This window comes from Mesoplodon densirostris, chromosome X (genome assembly GCF_025265405.1).
Source record: "Mesoplodon densirostris isolate mMesDen1 chromosome X, mMesDen1 primary haplotype, whole genome shotgun sequence".
Classification (NCBI taxonomy): Eukaryota; Metazoa; Chordata; class Mammalia; order Artiodactyla; family Ziphiidae; genus Mesoplodon; species Mesoplodon densirostris.
In genome coordinates, this window is record NC_082681.1 from 96,453,278 (window position 1) to 96,479,107 (window position 25,830).

The window sequence follows — 25,830 nt, forward strand, 5'->3', positions numbered from 1 at the left end:
CCGTGCACTGCAACAAAGAGTAGCCCCTGCTCTCCGCAACTAGAGAGAGCCCACATGCAGCAATGAAGACCCAATGCAGCCAAAAATAAATAAATAAATTTAAAAAATAATGGACAAACTATTTCTATACAATACTATTTCTATTTCTATAACAACATGGATGAATCTCACATATTGTTGAGCATTAAAAAGACAATTCACAGAATATTATATACAATGTGACTTGATTTATACACATATATTTAAAAAACAAAAGCACACTATATTTTTAGGGTTGTATTCTTAGGTTGTAAAACCATGAAGAAAAGCAAGAAATGATTAACATAGGGAATTCCCTGGAGGTGCAGTGGTCAGGACTCTGCACTTCCACTGCAGGGGGGCACGGGTTCCATTCCTGGTTGAGGAACTAAGATTCTGCATGCTGCAGTACAGCCAAAGAAAAAAAGAAAAGAAAAGAAAAGAAAAGAAATGATTAGCATAAAAGTCAGGGTAGTGGTTACCTCTGGTGGGGGATGGAAGGGGAGGAAGTAGGGATCCATGGCAGGGGTGGCTTTTAAAGGGTGACTATAATGTTCTGTTTCCTGACCTGCTAAGTAAACACAGACATTTACTTTTTAAAAAACTTTAATAGACTTTATTATGAGAGCAGTTTTAGGTTCACAGCAAAATTGAGCAGAAATGCAGAGTATTTCCGTATCCTCCCTAATCCTACACATGCACAGCCCCCTTCACTATCAACATCCCCCATTAGACTGTACATTTGTTACAATCAGTGAACCTACACTGATGTTTCATAATCACCCAAAGCCCACAGGTTATATTAGGGTTCATTCTTGGTCTTGTACATTCTATGGGTTTAGACAGATGTATAATGACATGCGTCCACTATCATAGTATCATACAAAATAGTTTTGCTGCCCTAAAAATCCTCTGTACTCAACCTATTCCTCCCTCCCTCCCCTGTAATCCTTGGCAACCACTGATGTTTTTTCTGTCTCCACAGTCTTGCTTTTTCCAGAATGACATTTCATTGAAATAAAACAGTATGCAGCCTTTTCAGACTGGATTCTTTCCATTAGCAATAGACATTTAAGGTTCCTCCGTGCAGGTTTGACAGCTCATTTCTTTTTATCACTCAATAATATCCTATTGTCTGGATGTATCACAGTTTATTTATTCACTCATCACCTACTGAAAGACATCTTGGTTGCTTCCAAGTTTTAGCAATTATACATGAAACTTCTAAAAACATCTGTGTGCAAGTTTTTGTGTGGATACAGTTTACATTTTATTTTTTTTAATTACCTTTTTTTGTAGGTAATTCTATTTATTTAAATTAGATTGAATTTTTTCTGAACAAAATATAGAGGTCAGAACAATTATTAAAGAATTAACTTGGGGGCCTCCCTGGTGGCGCAAGTGGTTGAGAGTCCGCCTGCCGATGCAGGGGATACGGGTTCGTGCCCCGGTCTGGGAGGATCCCATATGCCGCGGAGCGGCTGGGCCCGTGAGCCATGGCCTCTGAGCCTGCGCGTCCGGAGCCTGCGCGTCCGGAGCCTGTGCTCCGCGACGGGGGAGGCCACAACAGTGAGAGGCCCGCATACCGCAAAAAAAAAAAAAAAAAAAGAATTAACTTGGGTAGTTGAAAGAAGTCATCACAATTTTAAGTTTCATTTATGTGATTTTTTTAAACATCTTTATTGGAGTATAATTGCTTTACAATGGTGTGTTAGTTTCTGCTGTACAGCAAAGTGAATCAGCCATACATATACATATATCCACTCTCTTCTAGACTCCATTTCCATATAGGTCATTAGAGAGCACCTAATAGGTCACAGTTTACTTTTTAACCATTTGGTAAAATGTGCCTATAACTTATATATTTTTTGTGTATTTCACACCAAAACATATTTCAAAAAGAGAGACTACATGTAAAGCACAGTGTTTGGCATATAATTAATGCCTAACAATGTTATGTGTTATGATTAAATAATTTACATTCATCTCCCTCAAAGAAAAGAATTTGGGCTTCCCTGGTGGCACAGTGGTTGGGAGTACACCTGCTGATGCAGGGGACACAGGTTCGTGCCCCGGTCTGGGAGGATCCCACGTGCCGTGGAGCAGCTAGACCCATGAGCCATGGCTGCTGAGCCAGCGGGTCTGGAGCCTGTGCTCTGCAACAGGAGAGGCCACGACAGTGAGAGGCCCGTGTACCCCACACACACACACACAAAGAATTTGAGTACCGTTTAAATCAAAGGATCTGACCAAAGCCAAATGTAGCCAATGTGGGCTTTTTCACATGTTTCTGTTAGCAACATATTTCTGCTTGTTATGAAGATAAGACTCTGTTATGGCACAAAGGCCTTATTGTGCTTCATCAAGTATTTCCTTAAATGCACTTCCCTTTGTATGTGTTTCTAGTCCCCACTTTTCTCCTAAGGTGTTAACAATGCAAACATTTTAATGTAATCAGCAAGCTTATTGAACATTGGCTCAACCACTATTTTTAGGTCACTGATAAGAATATTCATTCCAAGCCTCTTAGATAGCCTCATCCACCAGAGGGCAGTCAGCAGAAGCAAGAAGAACTACAGTTGTGCAGCCTGTGGAACAAAAACCATATTCACAGAAAGATAGATAAGATGAAAAGGCAGAAGGCTATGTACCAGATGAAGGAACAAGATAAAACCCCAGAAAAACAACTAAATGAAGTGGAGATAGGCAACCTTCCAGGAAAAAAATTCAGAATAATGATAGTGAAGATGATCCAGGACCTTGGAAAAAGAATGGAGGCAAAGATCGAAAATATGCAAGAAATGTTTAACAAAGACCTAGAAGAATTAAAGAACAAACACCCAGAAGACTTAAAGAACAAACAAACAGAGTTGAAAAATGCAATAACTGAAATGAAAAATACACTAGAAAGAATCAATAGCAGAAAACCTGAGGCAGAAGAACGCATAAGTGACCTGGAAGACAGAATGGTGGAATTCACTGCTGTGGAATAGAATAAAGAAAAACGATTGAAAAGAAATGAAGACAGCCTAAGAGACCTCTGGGACAACATTAAATGCACCAACATTCGCATGAAGGAGAAGAGAGAGAGAAAGGACCCGAGAAAACATTTGAAGAGATTATAGTCGAAAACTTCCCTAACAGGGGAAAGGAAATAGCCACCCAAGTCCAGGAAGCGCAGAGAGTCCAATACAGGATAGATCCAAGGAGAAACACACTGAGACACATAGCAATCAAACTGACAAAAATTAAAGACAAAGAAAAGTTATTGAAAGCAACAAGGGAAAAACAACAAATAACATACAAGGGAACTCTCATAAGTTTAACAACTGATTTCTCAGCAGAAACTCTACAAGCCAGAAGAGAGTGGCATGATATATTTAAAATTATGAAAGGGAAGAACCTACAATCAAGAGTACCCGGCAGGATCTCATTCAGATTCGACGGAAGAATCAAAAGCTTTACAGACAAGCAAAAGCTAAGAGAATTCAGCACCACCAAACCAGCTCTACAACAAATGCTAAAGGAACTCCTCTAAGTGGGAAACACAAGAGAAGAGAAGGACCTACAAAAACAAACCCATAACAATTAAGAAAATGGTAATAGGAACATACACATTGATAATTACCTTAAACGTGAATGGATTAAATGCTCCAATCAAAAGACACAGGCTCGCTGAATGGACACAAAAACAAGACCCCTATATATGCTGTCTACAAGGGACACACTTCAGACCTAGGGACACGTACAGACTGAAAGTGAGGGGATGGAAAAAGACATTCCATGCAAATGGAAATCAAAGGAAAGCTGGAGTAGCAATACTCATAACAGATAAAATAGACTTTAAAACAAAGAATGTTACAAGAGACAAGGAAGGAGACTACATAATGATCAAGGGATCAATCCAAGAAGAAGATATAACAATTATAAATATATATGCACCCAACATAGGAGCACCTCAATACGTAAGGCAAATGCTAACAGCTATAAAAGAGGAAATTGACAGTAACACAATAATAGTGGGGGACATTACTATCTCATCCAAACAGAAAATTAATAAGGAAACACAAGCTTTAAATGACACAATAGACCAGATAGATTTAATTGATATTTAGGGGACATTCCATCCAAAAACAGCAGATTACACTTTCTTCTCAAGTGCGCATGGAACATTCTCCAGGACAGATCACATCTTGGGTCACAAATCAAGCCACAGTAAATTTAAGAAAATTGAAATCATATCAAGCATATTTCTGACCATAACGCTATGAGACTAGATATCAGTTACAGGGGAAAAAAAATGTAAAAAACACAAACATATGGAGGCTAAACAATATGTTACTAAATAACCAAGAGATCACTGAAGAAGTCAAAGGGGAAATCAAAAAATACCTAGAGACAAATGACAACGAAAACACGACGATCCAAAACCTATGGGAAGCAGCAAAAGCAGTTCTAAGAGGGAAGGTTGTAGCAATAGAAGCCTACCTCAAGAAACAAGAAAAATCTCAAATAAACAATCTAACCTTACACCTAAAGGAACTAGAGAAAGAAGAACAAACAAAGCCCAAAGTTAGTAGAAGGAAAGAAATCATAAAGATCAGAGCAGAAATAAATGAAAAAGAAACAAAGAAAATAATACCAAGATCAATAAAAGTAAAACCTTGTTCTTTGAGAAGGTAAACAAAATTGATAAACCATTATCCAGACTCATCAAGGAAAAGAGGGAGAGGACTCAAATCAATAAAATTAGAAATGAAAAAGGAGAAGTTACAATGGACACCGCAGAAATACAAAGCATCCTAAGAGACTACTACAAGCAACTCTATGCCAATAAAATGGACAACCTGGAAGAAGTGGACAAATTCTTAGAAAGGTATAACTTCAAAGACTGATTCAGGAAGAAATAGAAAATATGAATAGACCAATCACAAGTAATGAAATTGAAACTGTGATTAAAAATCTTCCAACAAACAAAAATCCAGGACCAGATGGCTTCACAGGTGAATTCTATCAAACATTTAGAAAAGACCTAACACTCATCCTTCTCAAAGTCTTCCAAAAAATTGGAGAGGAAGGAACACTCCCAAACTCATTCTATGAGGCCACCATCACCCTGATACCAAAACCAGACAAAGATACTACAAAAGAAGAAAATTACAGACCAATATCACTGATGAATATAGATGCAAAAAGCCTCAACAAAATACTAGCAATCAGAATCCAACAAAACATTAAAAGGATCATACACCATGATCAAGTGGGATTTATCCCAGGAATGCAAGGATTCTTCAATATATGCAAATCAATGTGATACACCATATTAACAAATTGAAGAAAAAAACATGATCATCTCAATAGATGCAGAAAAGGTTTTGACAAAATTCAACACCCACTTATGATAAAAACTCTCCAGAAAGTGGGCATAGAGGGAACCTACCTCAACATAATAAAGGCCACATATGACAAACGCACAGCAAACATCATTCTCAATGGTGAAAAACTGAAAGCATTTCCTCTAAGATCAGGAGGAGCAAGACAAGGATGTCCACTCTCGCCACTATTATTCAACATAGTTTTGGAAGTCCTGGCCACAGCAGTCAGAGAAGAAAAAGAAATAAAAGGAATACAAATTGGAAAAGAAGAAGTAAAATTGTCACTGTTTGCAGATGACATGATACTATACATAGAGAATCCTAAAGATGCCACCAGAAAACTACTAGAGCTAATCAATGAATTTGGTAAAGTTGCAGGATACAAAATTAATGCACAGAAATCGCTTGCTTTCCTATATGCTAATGATGAAAATTCTGAAAGAGAAATTAAGGAAATATTCCCATTTACCATTGCAACAAAAAGAATAAAATACGTAGGAATAAACCTACCTAGGGAGACAAAAGACCTGTATGCAGAAAACTATAAGACACTGATGAAAGAAATTAAAGATGATACAAGTAGATGGAGACATATACCATGTTCTTGGATTGGAAGAATCTATATTGTGAAAAGGACTATACTACTCAAAGCAGTCAACAGATTCAATGCAATCCCTATCAAGTTACCAATGGCATTTTTTACAGAACTACAACAAAAAATCTTAAAATTTGTATGGAGACAAAAAAGACCCCGAATAGCCAAAGCAGTCTTGAGGGAAAAAAACAGAGCTGGAGGAATCAGACTCCCTGACTTCTGACTATACTACAAAGCTACAGTAATCAAGACAATATGGTACTGGCACAAAAACAGAAATATAGATCAATGGAATAGGGTAGAAAGCCCAGAGATAAACCCACGCACCTATGGTCAACTAATCTATGACAAAGGAGGCAAGGATATACAATGGAGAAAAGACAGTCTCTTCAATAAGTGATGCTGGGAAAACTGGACAGCTACATGTAAAAGTATGAAATTAGAACACTCCCTAACAGCATACACAAAAATAAACTCATAATGGATTAGAGACCTAAATGTAAGACTGGACACTATAAAATTCTTAGAGGAAAACATAGGAAGAACACCCTTTGACATAAATCACAGCAAGATCTTTTTTGACCCACCTCCTAGAGAAATGGGAATAAAAACAAAAATAAACAAATGGGATCTAATGAAACTTCAAAGCATTTGCAAAGCAAAGGAAACTACAAACAAGATGAAAAGATAACCCTCAGAATGGGAGAAAATATTTGCAAATGAATCAACTGAGAAAGGATTAATCTCCAAAATATATAAACAGCTCATGCCGTTCAATAATAAAAAAACAAACAACCCAATCAAAAAATGGGCAAAAGACCTAAATAGACATTTCTCCAAAGAAGACATACAGATGGCCAAGAAGCCCATGAAAAGCTGCTCAACATCACTAATTATTAGAGAAATGCAAATGAAAACTATCATGAGGTATCACCTCACACCAGTTAGAATGGGCATTATCAGAAAATCTACAAACAGCAAACACTGGAGAGGGTGTGGAGAAAAGGGAACCCTCTTGCACTGTTGGTGGGAATGTAAATTGATACAGCCACTATGGAGAACAGTATGGAGGTTCCTTAAAAAACTAAAAATAGAATTACCATATGACCCAGGAATCCCACTACTGGGCATATACCCAGAGAAAACCATAATTAAAAAAGAGACATGGGCTTACCTGGTGGCGCAGTGGTTGAGAGTCCGCCTGCCGATGCAGGGGACACGGGTTCATGCCCCGGTCCGGGAAGATCCCACATGCCACGGAGTGGCTGGGCCTGTGAGCCATGGCCGCTGAGCCTGCGCATCCGGAGCCTGTGCTCTGCAATGGGAGAGGCCACAACAGTGAGAGGCCCACGTACCGCAAAAAAAAAAAAAAAAAAAAAAAAAGAGACATGCATCCCAATGTTCATTGCAGCACTATTTACAATAGCCAGCACATGAAAACAACCTAAATGCCCATCGATAGACGAATGGATAAAGAAGGTGTGGTACATATATACAATGGAATATTACTCAGCCATAAAAAGGAATGAAATTGGGTCATTTGTAGAGACGTGGATGGACCTAGAGACTGTCATACTGCGTGAAGTAAGTCAGAAAGAGAAAAACAAATAGCGTATATTAACACATGTATGTGGAACCTAGAAAAATGTAACAGATGAACTGGTTTGCAGGGTAGAAATAGAGATACAGATGCAGAGGACAAACGTATGGACACCAAGGGGGAAAGCTGCAGGGTGGTGGGGATGGTGGTGTGATGAATTGGGCAATTGGGATTGACATGTATACACTGATGTGTATGAAATGGATGACTAATAAGAACCTGCTGTATAAAAAATAAATTTAATTTAATTTAAAAAAACTACTCATTCTGACACTTAAGTCAACTCTTTTGGGCCAGGCCTGGACTCACCCTTCTCCACCAGACCTATGCCCTTCTGGGATTAAGAATGTGAGAGTGAGGGACTTCCCTGGTGGTCCCGTGGCTGGGGCTCTACGCTCCTGTGCGGGGTGTGGGGTGGGGTCCAGCTTTGATCCCTGGGCTGGGAGCTGGATCCCACATGCTGCAGCTAGAGGGTCCCGTGTGCCGCATCTGGGACCTGGTGCAGCCAAATAGAGAAATAAAAATAAAATATTAAAAAAAAAGAGAATGTGAGAGTGTATATGTGTTGGGAGTAGAGGGTGACAGCTCAGAAATGAAGGTCTGCTTGATTTGGTCTTGGCTGCAGCCATTGCATGCAAGCATCTCCAACCCTGTCCTGGCACAACTCCACTATGCTCCAGTGCTTCCTAGAGTCCTTTGTATGCTTTAGCCCCTGTTAGCCCTACCTCCATGCTGATGCCCACTCTCAAGGTCAAGGTGGAAGACATCTAATGAGGGTGGCGTTTTCACCATGGTCCTCCCATGTGCTCCAGTGATGCCCTGTTTACTCAAGTAAATGAGCTTTCTGGGGCAAGCATTGTTCTGCATAAGGGAATTTCCCCTATAACTCAATTTACTACTTTTAGTGCCAATTTTTTTCTCTAAAATTGAACAGTCTTAATAGAACACTTTTTTCTTTTGGCCGCCCCGCGCAGCTTGCGGAATCTTAGTTCCCCGACCAGGGATCGAACCAGTGCCCCTTGCAGTGGAAGTGTGGAATTGTAACCACTGGACCACCAGGGAATTCCCAGTGGAACACTTCTTAAAATGGATTGTAGAATTATCTGCCTTCTTTCAAAGTGTATATTACGTATAATTTGATCTTTCCTTTGTGTCCCATGGTGCCATGGCTACGAAGATGTGTAGGACCGTTTGCCCTATGGCTCACCTCATTGTGCTTTCATAGTTCTACCAGCTGGGGTTGTAAAGTAACATTTGCTTTTCCCCTCGTATAAAAATATTACATCTTTATTATAGAAAATTTCAAAAATAGAAAAAAGTAGAAAGAAAATTACTCATTTAGACTTAGAAACATTTAGATGTTTTTCCTTCTGGTCTCTTTTTAAAATATTTCTTTGAGACATTTTTCTATGTATAGCTTATTTATTCTACTTAGTTGCAGTTTCTTACAGCTTCCACAGATGGTTCTGTGTTGGGAGGCAGAGATATTGAATAATATTGTTCAAACTGAGAAGGAACTTCGAGACTAAAAAGCGAAGCAGGCTGCTCCATAAAGTGCAATTATGAAGTTTATTGTGAGTAACTTACATACAGGCAGGACTGGGTGGACGACTACGATCCAGAGGCATTCGAAGCTGCACTCCACACTGATGAAAGGGGTACAGGGGAATTTAAAGGGGCCAAAGCTAAAAATAAAATCTGACTACCAAGTGAGAAGCACCGCCTACATTGATGGGAACTGAGGGTTTTTCCTCCCCGAGGGTGCTCATGACCATTAAGCATCCACGTCAGCAAAAGGCACTCTTCCAGTTTTTATATCAGCTGAAGGCAAGGGTAAAAGTTGATAGGGAACTTATCTGGCTTGAGCTAAAGCTCAGTCATGTGGAAAGAGGAGGGGGTAGGAGTGCAGGCCCAAGATGGAGCTGACAAAATGGAGTCAGTGTGGTTCAGCCACACCATCTCTCCTCTCTCTCTTAGCCTGTTAGTCATCCCTTCTTACTGTCTCTAGGATCACACTGTCCACTCCTCCTCCCTTTCATAATCTGTGACTTCTAAACTGAGCAGGAGAAAGAGTTTACCATGACTATTAAAACTGTAGGCAAAAGTAACAATGGATAGGCTCTTCAGGAAAGCCTGTGGTTCACATCACCATAGTCATATATGTGGGTTTTGAAATGGCTTCTCCAGCCAATCAGCAGATTTCTTGGTTTTCTTGCTCCATTCCACATGTGTGAGATTCCTAGAAAGTCTACTCTTCCCTTAAAGGTGTTGATACCATTCTGCAAGTACCTCTTGTCATTGACTGAGTAAATATTTGATTAAATTTTAAATACCTTGAGGGTAGGGACTATCTTCTAACAATAACTTGTATTATGCTCCACACGTGATAGGCACTCTAGAAATGCTTTTGGTGAATAACATTCAATTGAGATATTCCCAGTCTCAGTCTAGACTCTGTTTTACTGATATCCTTTATCTTGACCAAAGTTTAGATTTTTACCAAGTTTTAATCTGAATAAGATTAAGAGTGTCTCAAGGAGTGATTGTGGGGGATGTGTGAGCATCCTTTTACCCAATCTCTGCCCACTTCCCATGGCTTCCATATGGCAAATTATTCCTCTCCCACCCTGACTCAGTGTGAAGCATGTGTCCTGGACCTAAATCAATCATCATCGCCTTCTCCCAGCCATAGTGATTGGTTCAGACTTGGGGCATTTGATCCAGCTAGACCTAGCTAGAGTAAACTTCAGGACTTCTGGGAATGCTGGGATAAATAAAGATGCTTGTTTCTTCTTGCTGGCTGTGAAATTGGAAGGCTACCCCAGAAGTTCCTTGCTGCCACCTTCCAGCCATGAGGTTGCCTTTCCTGAATGAGCTAACATACGGACATGAGCAGAGCTGTACTGAGAGATAGAAAACAGGGCCTGAGTACATCTTTGAGCCTCTTCATTCCTGTGTATGGCCATGCCTGAAGCCAAATTTACCACTGGTCAGACCACTGTTGCAGGTCGGGGTCTCCAAAAGCAGACACTGATATGCAATTTGGGGAGCGAGAGGTTTATAAGGGGTCAACACCTGTGAAAGGAGGAGGAAGCAGGATGGGGCAGCAGTGAGGCAGGTCTGACAAAGCCTCAGCCAATGCAGCAGGGATCTCCAGGGCAAGTATTTCCTGTCAGAGTTCAAGTCTCAAGGTGAGCCTTTGATCCTCTGCCTTGCTCTGTCATTGGATATGGGCTCAGAAGGGTGTGACCTTGTGGGAGGTGGCCCTTTGCACTTGAGGCAGCCCTGGAAGGAACTGACAACTGGAGGCTATCACAGCTCTCTTAAGGGACACCTGGGGGGTGCATCTCTGTGTCTAGCACAGTTACGTAAGCCTTATCATTATTGTTATTACTATGATGATGCTAAACTAGTTTGAGCTGAATTTTCTGCCACTTGCAGCCAAAAGCCTTCAAATTAATGCAGTGATGATTTTGACAGTTAAAGTCCCACTGTGATGTGATAGAGGCAATTATCTCAGACCCAAATAGTAGTACTTGGATTTAAGTATCTCCGTTTGAGATGTTGAGCAGACATCAGCACTGAAGCTTGACCTGGCATTAGGATTCAGGGACTAATAATGTTGCTCTTGCTTAAATGGTCCCCATGCATCCTTCTGTTATGCTTCTATGCCCACACCTGGCTTCAGAATGTTGGAAGTGGAGCCCTCTGTCAATATTCTTGATTATTTGGAACGGAGGTTATGTCCTCCACAAAAATAAGGGATATTCTCCTACAGTGAAAGAATCACTCATTCAAGGACCCAGAGAATCTCATATGAGTGAAGTCAGACAGAGAAGGACAAATACCATATGATTTCGCTTATATTTGGAATCTAAAAACTGGTACAAATGAACTTATTTGCAAAACAGAAATAGACTCACAGATGTAGAAAACAAACGTATGGTTACCAAGCGGGGGAGGGGGGCAGGGGTAAATTGGGAGATTGGGATTGACATACACACACTACTATATATATATATATATATATATATATATATATATATATATACTAATAGGAACCTACTGTATAGCACAGGGAACTCTACTCAATACTCTGTAATGGCCTATATGGGAAAAGAATCTGAAAAAGAATAGATATATGTATATGTATAACTGATTCACTTTGCTGTACAGCAGAAACTGACACAACATTGTAAATCAACTATACTCCAATAAAAATTAATTTTAAAAATACACCAGGACCCAGACAATCTGATGGTTGGGCCCTGTGGTATATTCAAGATGACCACAAATTCTTTGCCAATCCTCCCATCAAGTGCTGGACTCTGTCTTCCCACACCTTGAATCTTGACTGGTCTTGTGACTTGCTTTGACCAATGGAATAAGGTGAAAGTGTTATTATGGGATTTCTGAGCCCAGGCCTTAAGAGAGAATGACAGCTTCTGCTTTCTTCCTCTTGGAGTCCAGCTGCCATGCCATAAGGTAGTCCAGGCTAGATTGCTGAATGATTAGAGGCCATGTGGGGAGAGGTCCTGGAGCCTGAGAGGTCATCTTAGAGGTCCCGGACCCAGCCACCCTTAGAGATCCCAACTGAACACAACTGCATAAGAGATCCCAAGACCAGCCAAAGAACCACGCAGCTGAATTCCAGCCATCCCACAGAATTGTGAGAGATAATAAGCAATAATTATAATAATTATCTTTTTATTTTTAATTGCAGTTATAAACACGAACATGTAATTTACCATCTTAAAGTGTACAGTTCAGTAGTGTTAAGTGTATTCACATTGCTATGCAACCAACCTCCAGAACTTTTGTATTTTGAAAACTGAAACTCTGTACCCATTAAACAACTCCCCTGTCCTCCTTCCTCCCAGCCCCTGTCAATCCCCATTCTGTTTTTTGTTTCTATGAATCTGACTACTTTAGATACATCAGGTGAGTGGAATCATACAATATTTGCCTTTTTGTGACTAGCTTATTTCACTTAGCATAATATCCACAAGGTTTATCCATGTTGAATAAATAATTATTTTAAGCCACTAAGTTTTGGGATGGTTTGTTACACCACAATAGATAGTGGATGCAGGATCATCTGACAAGTTTTGTTTTTCAAAAGGAATAAGCATTTTAATTTTTTTCATTAAAGGGCTGGACCTATAGGAGAATTAAGAAGATCAGCTTATCTGCTGATAGTTTGTAGCATATTCCTTTTTTAATAATTAGATTGCATGATAGCACCTTGATTAGGAATCTTTTTCTTTCAGTTTTATCGAGGTGTAATTGACATTTAATGTTGTGTAAGTTTAAGGGATACAGCGTGATGATTTGATACATGCATATATGGTGAACTGGTTACCACAATATGGTTAGTTAACATCTCCATCATCTCACAGTTATCTTTTTTTTCTACTCTCTTGGCAACTTTCACGTATATATAGTATTGTTAACTATAGTCACCACGCTGTACATTAGATCTCAGAACTTATTCATTTTCTAACTGGAAGTTTGTACTCTTTGACCAATATCTCCCCATTTTCCCCACCCACAGCCCCTGGTAACCATCATTCTACTGTCTGTTTCTATGAGTTCAGCTTTTTTAGATTCCACATGTATGTGAGATCACACAGTATTTGTCTTTATCTGACTTATTTAGCATAGCACAATGCCCTCAAGGTCTATCCATATTGTTGCAAATGGCAGGATTTCCTTCCTTCTCATGGCTGAATAATATTCCATTGGGTAGATAGATAGATAGATAACATCTTCTTTATCCATTTATCCACTGACAGACACTTAGATTTTTCCATATCTTGGCTATTGTGAATAATGCTGCATTGAACACTGCAGTGCAGATATCATGACAAGATCCTGATTTCATTTCCTTTGGATATACATACAGAAGTGGAATTGCTGGATCATATGGTAGTTCTATTTTTAATTTTTTTGAGGAAACTCCATACTGTTTTCCACAGTGGCTGCACCAATTTGCATTCCCACCAACAGCGCACAAAGTTCCCTTTTCTCTGCAGCCTCACCAACACTTGTTATCTCTTATTTTTTTGGTAATAACCATTCTAACAGGTGTGAGGTGATATCTCACTGTAGTTTTTTTAAATTAATTAATTAATTTTATTTGTTTATTATTTTTGGTTGTGTTGGGTCTTCACTGCTGTGCACGGGCTTTCTCTAGTTGCGGCCAGTGGGGGCTACTCTTCATTGCGGTGCACGGGCTTCTCATCATGGTGGCTTCTCTTGTTGCGGAGCATGGGCTCTAGGCACACAGGCTTTATTTGTTGTGGTACGTGGGCTCAGTAGTTGTGGCTCGTGGGCTCTAGAGTGTAGGCTCAGTAGCTGTGGTGCACGGGCTTAGTTGCTCCGCGGCATGTGGGATCTTCCCAGACCAGGGCTCGAACCCGTGTCCCCTGCATTGGCAGGCGGATTCTTAACCACTGCACCACCAGGGAAGCCCCTCACTGTAGTTTTGATTTGCATTTCCTTGATGATTTGTGATGCTGAGCATCTTCATGTACCTGTTGGCCATTTGTATGTCTTCTTTGGAAAAATGTGTATTTAGGTCCTCTGCCTATCTTTTAATTGGATTGTTTGTTTCTTTTGTTGTTGAGTTGTATGAGTTCTTTGTATATTTTGGATATTAATCCCTTATCAGATACATGACTTGTAAATATTTTCTCCTATTCCTTAAATTGCCTTTTCACTTTGTTGATTGTTTCTTTTGCTGTGCAGAAGCTTTTTAGTTTGATGTAATCCCACTTATTTATTTGCTTTTTCTGCTTGTGCTTTTGGTGTTTTAGTGGATATAGCATATTTCAAAAACACTGCTTTAACTTATTCAAACATTTGGTTTGATAGTGTAGTCAAATTCTTGGAGCTTTGATTTTCACTGCTCGGCTCAAATAGGCTATCCATATAAAGAAACAGGAACTAATGTTAACATTCATTTCAGATGGCCATACATTTATTTACTGATTCATAGGCCTGGGAAGGAATTTGATGGAATATTTATTTAGCCCATCTCTAAGCAGACTTATACTAGACAGATAGAAAACAGGCCTTTTAAAGGAACTAGCAGAATTATTTTAAAGAAGCTATGGCACAGTGGTTAAGAGCACAGGCCTGGCTTTAAGTGTGGGCTCTGCCATGAATTTTAATACTTTCGTAAAGTGGGCATAATGATAGCACCTATCTCACTATCTCAGTCTTGTAACGAAAACTAAATGACTTAATGCATACAAAGGACATAGTAAACACTCAGTAAATATTGGGTTGGCCAAAAAGTTCATTTGGGTTTTTCCATAAGATTACAGAAAAACTCGAATGAACTTTTTGGCCAACCCAATATATACTATATTAGTAAATCACTCCAGTGTTTAATCACATCTTCAATATCAAAAGCTTCCTTCTACTTTTCAGTGTGTGTTTCTAAACTCATATTAAAGCAAACTCAAAGAGAAGAACTCCAGCCATAGAGATAATAGTCTGTTTTCATTCAACAAATATGTATTGAGCACCTAGAATGTGCCAGGCTCTATGTGGGGTGAATAAAATGATATCGTTGATCTCAGATCTTGCATTTTAGAGTAATGGGAGACACAAAATGCATAAATAAGCCAAACCAAAATGGCAAATGTGAAATTTGCTGAGTAAGAATTAAACAGGGCACTGTAATAGAAAGTAACTGGCAAGAGTAGTGTGCATTTAGATAGGGTCGTCAGAAAAGGTCTCTTTGTGAGGATGACATGTAAACTGAAACTTGGTAGATGAGGAAAAAGCAGACACAAGGGACAGGCAAAGAAATGAGTGGTAAGGCATTTCAAGGAAAAGGAACAGCATGTGCAAAGTCCTAGATGCAAGCCCTGAAACTGGGAAAACATATCCTCTAGTATTTCTCTACAGCTTAACACAGTAAAAGTTCTCTCTTTCTGGAGGAACATAAAACTACTACCCAGAGGTATCCATCCTTTCCACTAACATTCTTATCTCATTCATGAGCAGATAACACTGTTCCGTGGTTACAGCAAACTATAAAGACTGTGCATGCAAGAGCAAGAGTTGAGAACTGTAACAGAGGTTAATCTGAATGCATTTAATGATATGATCTGGGCAAATTGACCAGCCCCTCTCTTCACACTCATCTTCCAAATGATGTCACCAATCTCTTCACTGCTCAAGTCAGAGCCAGGGGACCCATTCAATCACCAAGTCTGGTCACTTGTCCCAAGTCAATCTCTCATCCATCCTCACTGTCATTAACTTGGTTTGGTTCTTATCATTTATTTCCTTCTGAATTACAAAAAGTTACCTCCCAGCTGTTGTAGTGGATTGCAGAAATGGCCACAAATAATTGCAGCTCCTTCCATCAAGAGATGGAATCTCTTTCTCCAGTCCTTGACTCTGGGCTGGCCCTGACACTTGCTTTGCAGTTGAAGCAATATTGTGTGAATTTCAAATGAGAGGCTAATGGAACCTTCTGTGCTTCCACTCTTTCTCTGGGAACCCCTACCACTACTGCCATGTGGGCAAACCCAGAATAGCCTGCTGGAGGCTGAGAGACCATGTGGAACAGAGATGAGCCATCCCATCTCAGCTATCCTGGACCAGCCAGCCCCCAGTTGACCCAGCCACTCACAGCAAATGCATGAGCCCAACCAGGTTCAGCCAAGCTTGGCCCAGATCAGCAGAACTTCCCATCTGAGCCCAGCCCAAATTGCCTAAGCACAAAACAGTGAGATAAATAAATATGAGGGTTTTTTAAGCCATTAAGTTTGGGCTTAAGTTCCTGCCACAGCAAAAAGTAAAAAAAAATTAAAAAGCTAACTGATACAACTCATTTCCTGGCTTCTGGTTTTGGTCCCACCACAATCAGTGGTCCTTCAAAAACACGACCCAGTCATGATGCTCCCCAACATTTTCCCATCACCTTCGTGTAAAACCCAAACTTCTCAGTTGTGCCTCATCATTCACCACTCAGTCACAGGCTATACCAATTTCCTGCAACTGCCCAAGCATACAATGCATCCTTTCACCTCCATGACTTTGTGAATACCTGTCATGGGCTGCAAATTTTGTCCCCTCTCCAAACTCATATGTTAAAGTCCTCAGGACCTCAGAATGTGACTTATTTGGAGATAGAGCCTTTAAAGAGGCAACTGATGTAAAATGAGGTCATATAAGTGGGCCCTAATCCAATATTTCTGGTGTCCTGATAAGAAGAGGAGGTTAGGACACAGACAACATAGACAGAGCATTGACCATGTGAGGATGCAGTGCGTAGGCAGCCACCTGAGAGCCAAGGAGAGAGGCCTCAGGAGAAGCCAGCTCTGCCGACACCTTGATCTTGGACTTCCAGCCTCCAGAACTGTGAGATAATAAATGTCTGTTGTTAAACCATCCAGTTTGTGGTATTCTATTATGGGAGCCCTAGCAAACTAATACAATGCTATTCCTTCTACTAGGAATTCCTTCAAACCTCAGTACACCCACACCTGCTACTTCTTCACCTGGCTAATTCTGACTTGTCTTTCACATCAAGCCCACCACCTTGGGGAAGCCTTCCCTAATTCCCTTGAGGCTGGTTAAGTGACCCTGGTCTGTGATTCCTCAGCTGTATAGTGCACTTATCCTGGTGTATCAAAAATTTTTTGTGTGTGGTAAGAACATTTAACATGAGCTCTACATTCTTAACACAATTTTAAGTCTATGATACAGTAATTTTAACCATAGGCACTATGTTGTAAAACAGATCTCTATAACTTAATCATCTTACATGACTGAAACTTTATACCCACTGAACAGCAACTCCCCATTTCTCCCTTCCCCCAGCCCCTGGCAACCACCATTCTACTCTCTGTTTCTATATGTTTGACTATTTTAGATACCTCATGTAAGTGGTATCGTGCAGTATTCATCCTTCTGTTATTGGCTTTTTTCACTTAGCATAATGTTCGGGTTCATCCATGTTGTCACATATGGCAGGATTTAATTCCTTTCTAAGGCTGAATAATATTACATTGTATGTTTATATTACATTCTCTTTATCCATTCATCTGTTGATGGACATTTAGGTTGTTTTCACATCTTGGCTAATGCTGCAATGAATGTGGGACTGCAGATATATCTCCGAGATCCTGATTTCAATTCTTCTCGATAAATACCCAGAAGTGGGATAGCTGGATCATATGGTAGTTCTATTTTTAATTTTTTGAGGAACCTCCGTACCATTTTCCATAGTGGCTACACCATTTTACATTCACACCAACAGGGTACAAATGTTCCAGTTTCTCCACATCTTTGCCAATACTTACCTTATTTTGCTGTTGTTAATAACCATCCTAACAGGTATAAAGTGATATCTCATTATTATTTTGATTTGCATTTCCCCAATAATTAGTGATTTTGAGCATTTTTTCATGTACCTGTTGGCTATTTTGTATGTCTTTTTTTGGAGAAATGTCTAAGTCCTTTGCCCATTTAAAATTGGATTATTTGTTATTTTGCTGTTGAGTTGGAGTTCTTCATACATTTTGGATATTAACTCCTTATCAGATAGATAGTTTGAAAATATTTTATCCCACTCCATAAGTTGCCTTTTCACTTTGTTGATGGTTTCTTTTACTGTACAGAAGTTTTTTAGTTTGACGTGGTCTCTGCCCACTAGACTGTGAACACCTAAGGGCAAAGAGTGTGCCTTTCACGTCTTAGTCTCCAGTGCTGAACAGAGTGCCTGGCACACATCATATGTTTGATAAATGCTTGTTGGAATAAAATCCTGTCATTTCCTGCCTCCACATTTTCCCAACTCTGTGTATTTATTTTTTCACGCTGCCCCCTCACTTGTAATGCTCTTCTCCACATCTTCCCAAGTCCAAATCATACCGTCCTATAAAATTCACCTTAAAAATCATCTTTTGGAGAAATTTTTCTGATTGCACGAGCTAGAAGTGATCTACCTTTCATTTGAATGCCCATTGTACTTTATATGTAGCTCATTTAACATATTTTTCATTGTTATGTTGCCCAATATCTGAACACCCTACCTCTGCTGCTCATCCTATAAATTTTTTTCATAAGTTTATTTATTTATTTTTAGCTGTGTTGGGTCTTCGTTGCTTCACACAGGCTTTCTCTAGTTGCAGCGAGCGGGGGCTACTCTTCGTTGCAGTGCACGGGCTTCTCATGGCGGTGGCTTCTCTTTGTTGTGGAGTACAGGCTCTAGAGCACAGGCTCAGTAGTTGGGGTGCACGGGCTTAGTTGCTCTGTGGCACGTGGGATCTTCCCGGACCAGAGCTCGAAAAGCTGGTGCTTGCTTTGCCTGCCTTCCTTGCAGCTAGGGGGCTGGCACATGATCTAGGCTGAGCCAATGAAACACACTCACCTGGTACTCTGCATCGAAAGCGGGAGAGGTGAAGAATTAGCAACAGTGAGGAATGTGTCCCGTGGTGGTGGCAATGGCAACAGCGACGCCCAATCTCCACTGAGATGCCAGGACCCCAGGGTCACAGTCTACACTCCAGCCTCCAGGAGTCACAGGAAGCAGCAGGGGTGCTTCTGTTGGAATGGTTTGGGGGCACAGTTTGGTCTGTTCTGGCTGCCTTGCTTACCTTGGTCTCTGCTCATTTTCTGAGTGTGATATTCCAGCCTTGCCATTAGCTCTGTGAAAAGCCTACATCTGTGGCTGGAGCAGAAGAGCCTCGACTTGTAAAGAATGATAAGGTCTTTGACGACAGGGCTCTGACTTGGTGAATTCACTAACTTGATTGCAGAGCATTGTACACAGGAGGAATTCATTAAATATTTCCTACATCAATGAAAAAATAATGAGTGATTATTAGATATAGGGAAACCAATTGTTCATAGCTTTCTTTTCCATTTGTTAGCTTCTGGCATTTTTCATCAATGTCACTTTTCCTTGATATATGGACACTTACCATCAACATACTCCATATTCAGAGAAAAGAGTTTAATTCCTGAAGTTGATTCCATTAAGCTATAATGCCTGCTATAAATTATAGTGCTTGTATATGATTGACACCGGATATTTCACTACTTGGTGAAATGAAGGGTTGAGAGAAGTACTTTAATAACAGTTCTATGATCTGTATGGCTGAATATGGGGACGGAGGAAACTTGGTCAGAAGACATAGTCGCATGCTTGCTCACGTATATCTTTTTGCATTATTGTTAATAGTCATCCTAACAGGTGAGGTGGACAAACACACATGCATAAGCAAGTAGAAGGCTGCACATGAAGAAGTGATGATGAATGTGAACCTGTGTGCCTGCATTTGATTGTAAACATGGCTTTGTCCCACCTGGAGAATAGACATTGACTTTTTTTTTTTTTTAATGAAAGCTTCTTTCTTTCTTTCTTTCTTTTTGGCTGTGTTGGGTCTTCGTTTCTGTGCGAGGGCTTTCTCTAGTTGTGGCGAGTGGGGGTTACTCTTCATCGCGGTGCGCGGGCCTCTCACTGTCACAGCCTCTTGTTATGGAGCACAAGCTCCAGACGTGCAGGCTCAGTAGTTGTGGCTCACGGGCCTAGTTGCTCCGCGGCATGTGGGATCTTCCTAGACCAGGGTTCGAACCCGTGTCCCCTGAACTGGCAGGCAGGTTCTCAACAACTGCGCCACCAGGGAAGCCCTAGACATTGACTTTAATGCACAGATGGTAGAAGAGGTAGTTTATCTCAGTCAATTTAATCAAAACTGAAAGAAGGAAAGATTCAAATAAATATAACTTGGATATGAGATTTTCTGTTTTGTTCTTGACTTTATTTATTTATTTTTACAATATTGTAATAAGAAAAAGCCTTTTAGATGACACCCATAACAATGCAAAGCTACAGCAGTTAATTGTGTTAGCCTCTGCCTATTATGTAGAAACCCCGGAGGCCACTATGCTATAAAAATCCTCTTCCATTACCTGGTTTCACTTGAAATCCAGTGGGTCTGAAAGCCCATTATATGCTGTTCAAGGATGGCTATTAGAAAACAGAATAGAGATCATCTCTATTTTGTTCTGGCTCATTCTTTTCTGTTTTTTACTTGCATCTCTTCATCATTTCCCTGTTTCCATTTCTGACTATTGCTTCAAATCATTGCAGAAACATTTTTTTTCCTCCTGGCTTTGAGAGATCATGGAACATGATTGGTTTGGAAGGGTAGCATGATTTTATTCACTGTTTTTTGGCAAAAAGAGGGACCAAATAAAACCCTGTAGCTTCAGTTTTAGTCAGAAACAAACCTAGCCTTTGTAGGGAAGCACACATGATTTTGCCTTTGGAAGATGATTTTAAAACCTCTCTTTCCTTTTCTGAGCTCCCTTCAAAACACACTGTATCCGTTAGGGATGCTTTAGGTCAACACTGTCAAGTAGAGCTTTCTTGATGATGAAAATGTTCTAAAATTCTGGCTGTTCAATACATTAGCCACTAGCTCCATATAGCTATTGAGGATTTGAAATTTGTCATGTGATTGAGGGACTGAACATTTAATTTTATTGACTTTTAATTAATTAAAATTTAAACAGTCAAATGTGGCTACTACATCATATAAATAGTAGCCAGCCCAGACTGATAAAGCCATCTGGTAGGATTAGCAAGATGCAATCCTCAGATTTCTGCCCTGGTATCCTTAATATGCAGGCCTCCATCCTCATGCTCCTTGACTTGTGGCTGCAAATGACTGCTGTACCTCTAACCATCATATCTGCATTCCATCAGGAAAAAGGAGGAAGAGGAAGAAGAGAAACTAGAAATCAGCTGTACTTGTCACAGGGCTTAACTGTAATGGAGATTGGGAAATGGAGTTTTTAGTTTTTATTGCCTTGATAGCAGAGGTAGGCAAGGAGAAAAATGAGTTTGAGTTAGCCAATCTATAATGCGTGTCTCAACACCGAAATTTATTAGGCCCTCATGGATTACTGAGAAACTACACATATGCTTAAAGAAAAATAGCTGATTAGGTAGCTGCCTGGCAAGGGGGCAGGCAGACAGCTGGAATCACCCAGGTGATTCAGTGTAAAAGTGATTATGCTCATTTTCAGTTGATGAAATCCAAGAGACTTAAGTGCAGAAAGGTTAAGTGATCTAAGATAATATGATAATACCTTGGGCCTCCCTGGTGGCGCAGTGGTTAAGAGTCCGCCTGCCGATGCAGGGGATACGGGTTCGTGCCCCGGTCTGGGAGGATCCCATATGCCGCGGAGCGGCTGGGCCCGTGAGCCATGGCCGCTGGGCCTGCGCATCCGGAGCCTGTGCTCTGCAACGGGAGAGGCCACAACAGTGAGAGGCCCGCATACCGCAAAAAAGAAAAAAAAAATATGATAATACCTTAAAGAGTAGGGCTTCTCAAGCATGGTTGAGGAATGGAATTACCTGGGGAGGTTTTAAAAATCCCAATGCCCAGGCTGTACCCTTGACCAATTCATTCATTCTCAAGGGGGGGATGTTCAGAGTGTAGCTAAGCTTGAGGACTGTGTTGCCTGTTGTGGAATAATAAAGTACCCCCAAGACTTTCTGCCTTAAAACAACAATCATTTCTTGGACTTCCCTGGCAGTCCAGTGGTTAAGATTCTGCACTTCCACTGCAGGGGACACAGGTTCAGGGAACTAAGATCCTGCATGCCATGTGGTGTGGTCAAAAAAAACAACCCAACAATCATTTCTTATGGTTTATTGTGGTGATTCTTCTCTTCCACGTGGTATTGACAGCAATCCTTCTATGATGTGCAGCAAGCAGATGGGCTGGAGGGTCTAAGATAGATCTACTCATGTGCCTGATACCTTGACAGAAATGGTTCTTCAGAGGCTGGGCTCAGCTGGGACTGTTGACTAGAGCATCTACATGTGGCCTCTCTAGCACTGGGGCCTCAAGATAGGGACTTTTACATGTCTGCTCAGGGCTCTAAGAGAGAATATTACCGTGAATAAGGTAGACCATGACTTAGCCTCAGAAGTCACACAGCGTCACTTGTGCCATACTCTATTGGTTAAAGCAGTCACTGGCTCACCCAGCATCAATGGGAGGGGCATAGACCCCTCCTATCTTAGTCCATTCAGGCTGTTATAACAAAATATCACAGATTGGGTTTTCTTATAAACAAAATAAAATTTTATTTCTCACAGTTCTGGAGACTGAGAAGTCCAAGATCAAGGCACCAGCATAGTCACATTCTGGTAAGGGCCAGCTTTCTGGTTCATAGCTGGCACCTTCTATAGTATCCTCATGTGGTGGAAGGGGTGAGGGAGCTCTCTGGGGTCTCTTTTGTAAGGCACTAATTACATTCATGAAGGCTCCACCCTCATGACTTAAGCACCTCCCAAAGCCCCCACCTCCTAATAGCATCATTTTGGGGCATTAGGATTTCAACATACGAGCTTTGCGGGGAGGACACAAACATTCAGACCATAGCACCCCCCAACTCTCAATGGGAGGAAAGTCAAGTAATTTGGGGCCATGTTTTAAAACCACCGCAAAAGGTTACAGAGCAGTGGTTCAAACTTTAATATGCATTTGAATCCTCTGGGATTCCTGTTGAAATGCACATTCTGATTCAGGTCTGGGATAGAGCCCAAGATTCTATAGCGGGATCCAATGCTGCCGTTCCTCAGACCACACTTTGAGTAGCAAGGGTGTAAGAAAATTTAAACTTCAAGTTGGTCAGCTGTGTCTTTCTGTTTGCCCCCCACCAAGCACAGTCACTCAGAATCCAATCCTTGTTGCCTTGGTGAGTGTGTGTGTAATAAATGTTGTTAGGAAGGAAGCTCTTGCCCCTTTCAATGAAAGGATTAAAATATCAAATCAGGCTCAAGTGGTGAGCAAAGAAACAGCAGTTGAGTTTTCAGTAAGAACCTATGGTTTTCTTAAGCAGAATCTATCATTTAGCTAAATGCTTTTCCGGGCCAGTCTGGGACCTGGATCACACAGTGAGACCTGGGTTCTCATTCTTGATTTGCCACCAGTTACCTGTGTAAGCATAGGTCAGTTGCATTTATCCCTCAGTTTTCTCATCTGTATAATTAGGTAAATACAGATCTTCCTTAAAGTCTCTTCTGACTCCAACTAGCTCCACAACCCAGTTTCAAAGAGTGGTTACACTTGTACACCTGTTTCACTGAAAATGTAAGTTTGTCTCAAAAATGTAACCAAAGAGACAATATAGCATATTCTGAGGGAATATGGCCTGATTTACCCTCTTGTTCTAGGTGTGCCCTTTGCCTTGGTTAGAAGCACCTGCCCTAGCCTCAGTCCTGGTCAGAACACTTCAAAGTCAGCCTTAATCCTCCCCCACCACAGCCTCTCACCAGGACAGTATAGCCATAGGTCTCACAGACACTAAATTAGGACACTGAATTTTGATAAGGACAGCCATTTCTCCAATGGAAACATTTAACCTCTGTGACAGAATGGATCTAATGGGTAATTAGGTTTCTGCTGTGATAATGCTGTGTAACAAACAATCCCAAAGTTCAGTGTCTTACACAAGCATTTATTTCTCACTCATGGGCCTCAGGGTTAGTTTGGGCAGTTCTGCCTCAGGCTGCAGGCTAAGTTCAGATCTGATAACAGCAGCGACATGGGTCATGTTCTTTTCATGGTGATGGTGGAGGCACAAGATGCCAGGCTAAGCCGAGTAAACACATTTAGAGCCTCTGCTCATGCTGTGTTTGCTATTGTCTCATTGGCCAAAGCAAGTCACATGACCAAGGATGAAGCCCATAGGGCAAGGAAATCTACTCTACCTACTTTACTGGGAGTCTCTGAAAAGTCACATAGCAAAGGGTGTGGTGACATAATGTTAATAAGGGGAGAGAGTAAAGAGTGGGCACAATAATCCAATCTGCTACTGTGGGGCATAGCTTTTTTCTCCCCGATATTTTATTATGAAAAATTTCAAGCACAGAAAATTTGAAAGAATTTTACAGTGAACACCCATATACTCTCCATCTAGATTCTATAATTAATTTTTCATTATATTTGATTTATCACATTATCTATCTCTTCATCATCCATCAATCTTATTTTTGATGCATTGCATATATCAGTACATCTCCTCTTAAGTACTTAAGTATGCATAAAGTTAACTGGAGTTTAATATTGTTGATGGTTAATTTTTTCATTTGAGATAACAATTACATACATTAAAATGCATGCATCTTAAGTGGACCATTTCATGAGTTTTGAAAAAAGCATACACCTGTGTAACCCAAACTACATTCAAGATATAGAATATTATTATCACCCCCGAAAGTTCCTTTGGGACATAGCTTTTCAGTAGTTTTCTTTTTCATCTCACATGTTTATCAATGGTAGATCCACATAATGCAGTCTAAAAGTTGTTCCACCGCTAAGTGAAACACATAGGAATGAGCAGAAACACAACAATGGGAAGCCCCATGCTGCCCTTCCTGGGGCCACCTGGGGCTGTGGCCAGAATTACAAAGTGCTCATAGAAGGAGGGCATTTATTTATTTAAAAGTTATTTGTATTTTATTTTATTTTTTAAAAAAATTAAAAGTTTTTAATACAATTTTAAAGGTTACATTCCAGTTACAGTTATTTAAAAATATTGGCTATATTCCCCGTGTTATACAAGACATCCTTGAGCCTATCTTACACCCAATAGTTTGTACTTCCCACTCCCCCACCCTTATATTGCTCCCCCCCCCCACTGGTAACCACTAGTTTGTTCTCTACATCTGTGAGTCTGCTTCTTTTCTGTTATGTTCACTAGTTTGCTTTATTTTTTAGATTCCATACATAAATGACCTCATACAGTACTTGTCTTTCTCTGACTTATTTCCCTTAGCATATCAAAATTATTTTTGAGAGCCTCCAGAGCTGCTACCACTCCACAAGAAACCTCTGTGTGAATTACAAAAATGCTCACTTTCTGGGCAAGTGTAACTCTTCTCACTTAGCTTGGGGAGCCCAGACGACCTTTGTGCAAGTTAGAAAAACCCTCATCTTCCCAATTGGAAGCAGCCCCCACCAGGGCGCAGGTTTGGTGAGCAGGGAGGGCTGGATTTTAGTCCTGGCTAATGTGCTGTCCTCTTGGCGCACACTCTAGGAAACAACCTGCAAAACCATACACGAAGCCCTAGGTGACTGCTATGCACCGGGCCCTGTGTGCTAGGTGCTGGGGAGACTGCAGTGAGAAAAGCAGACATGATTTCTGGCCTCAAAGAACTTACATTCAAGTAGGACCAACTTACATTCCAG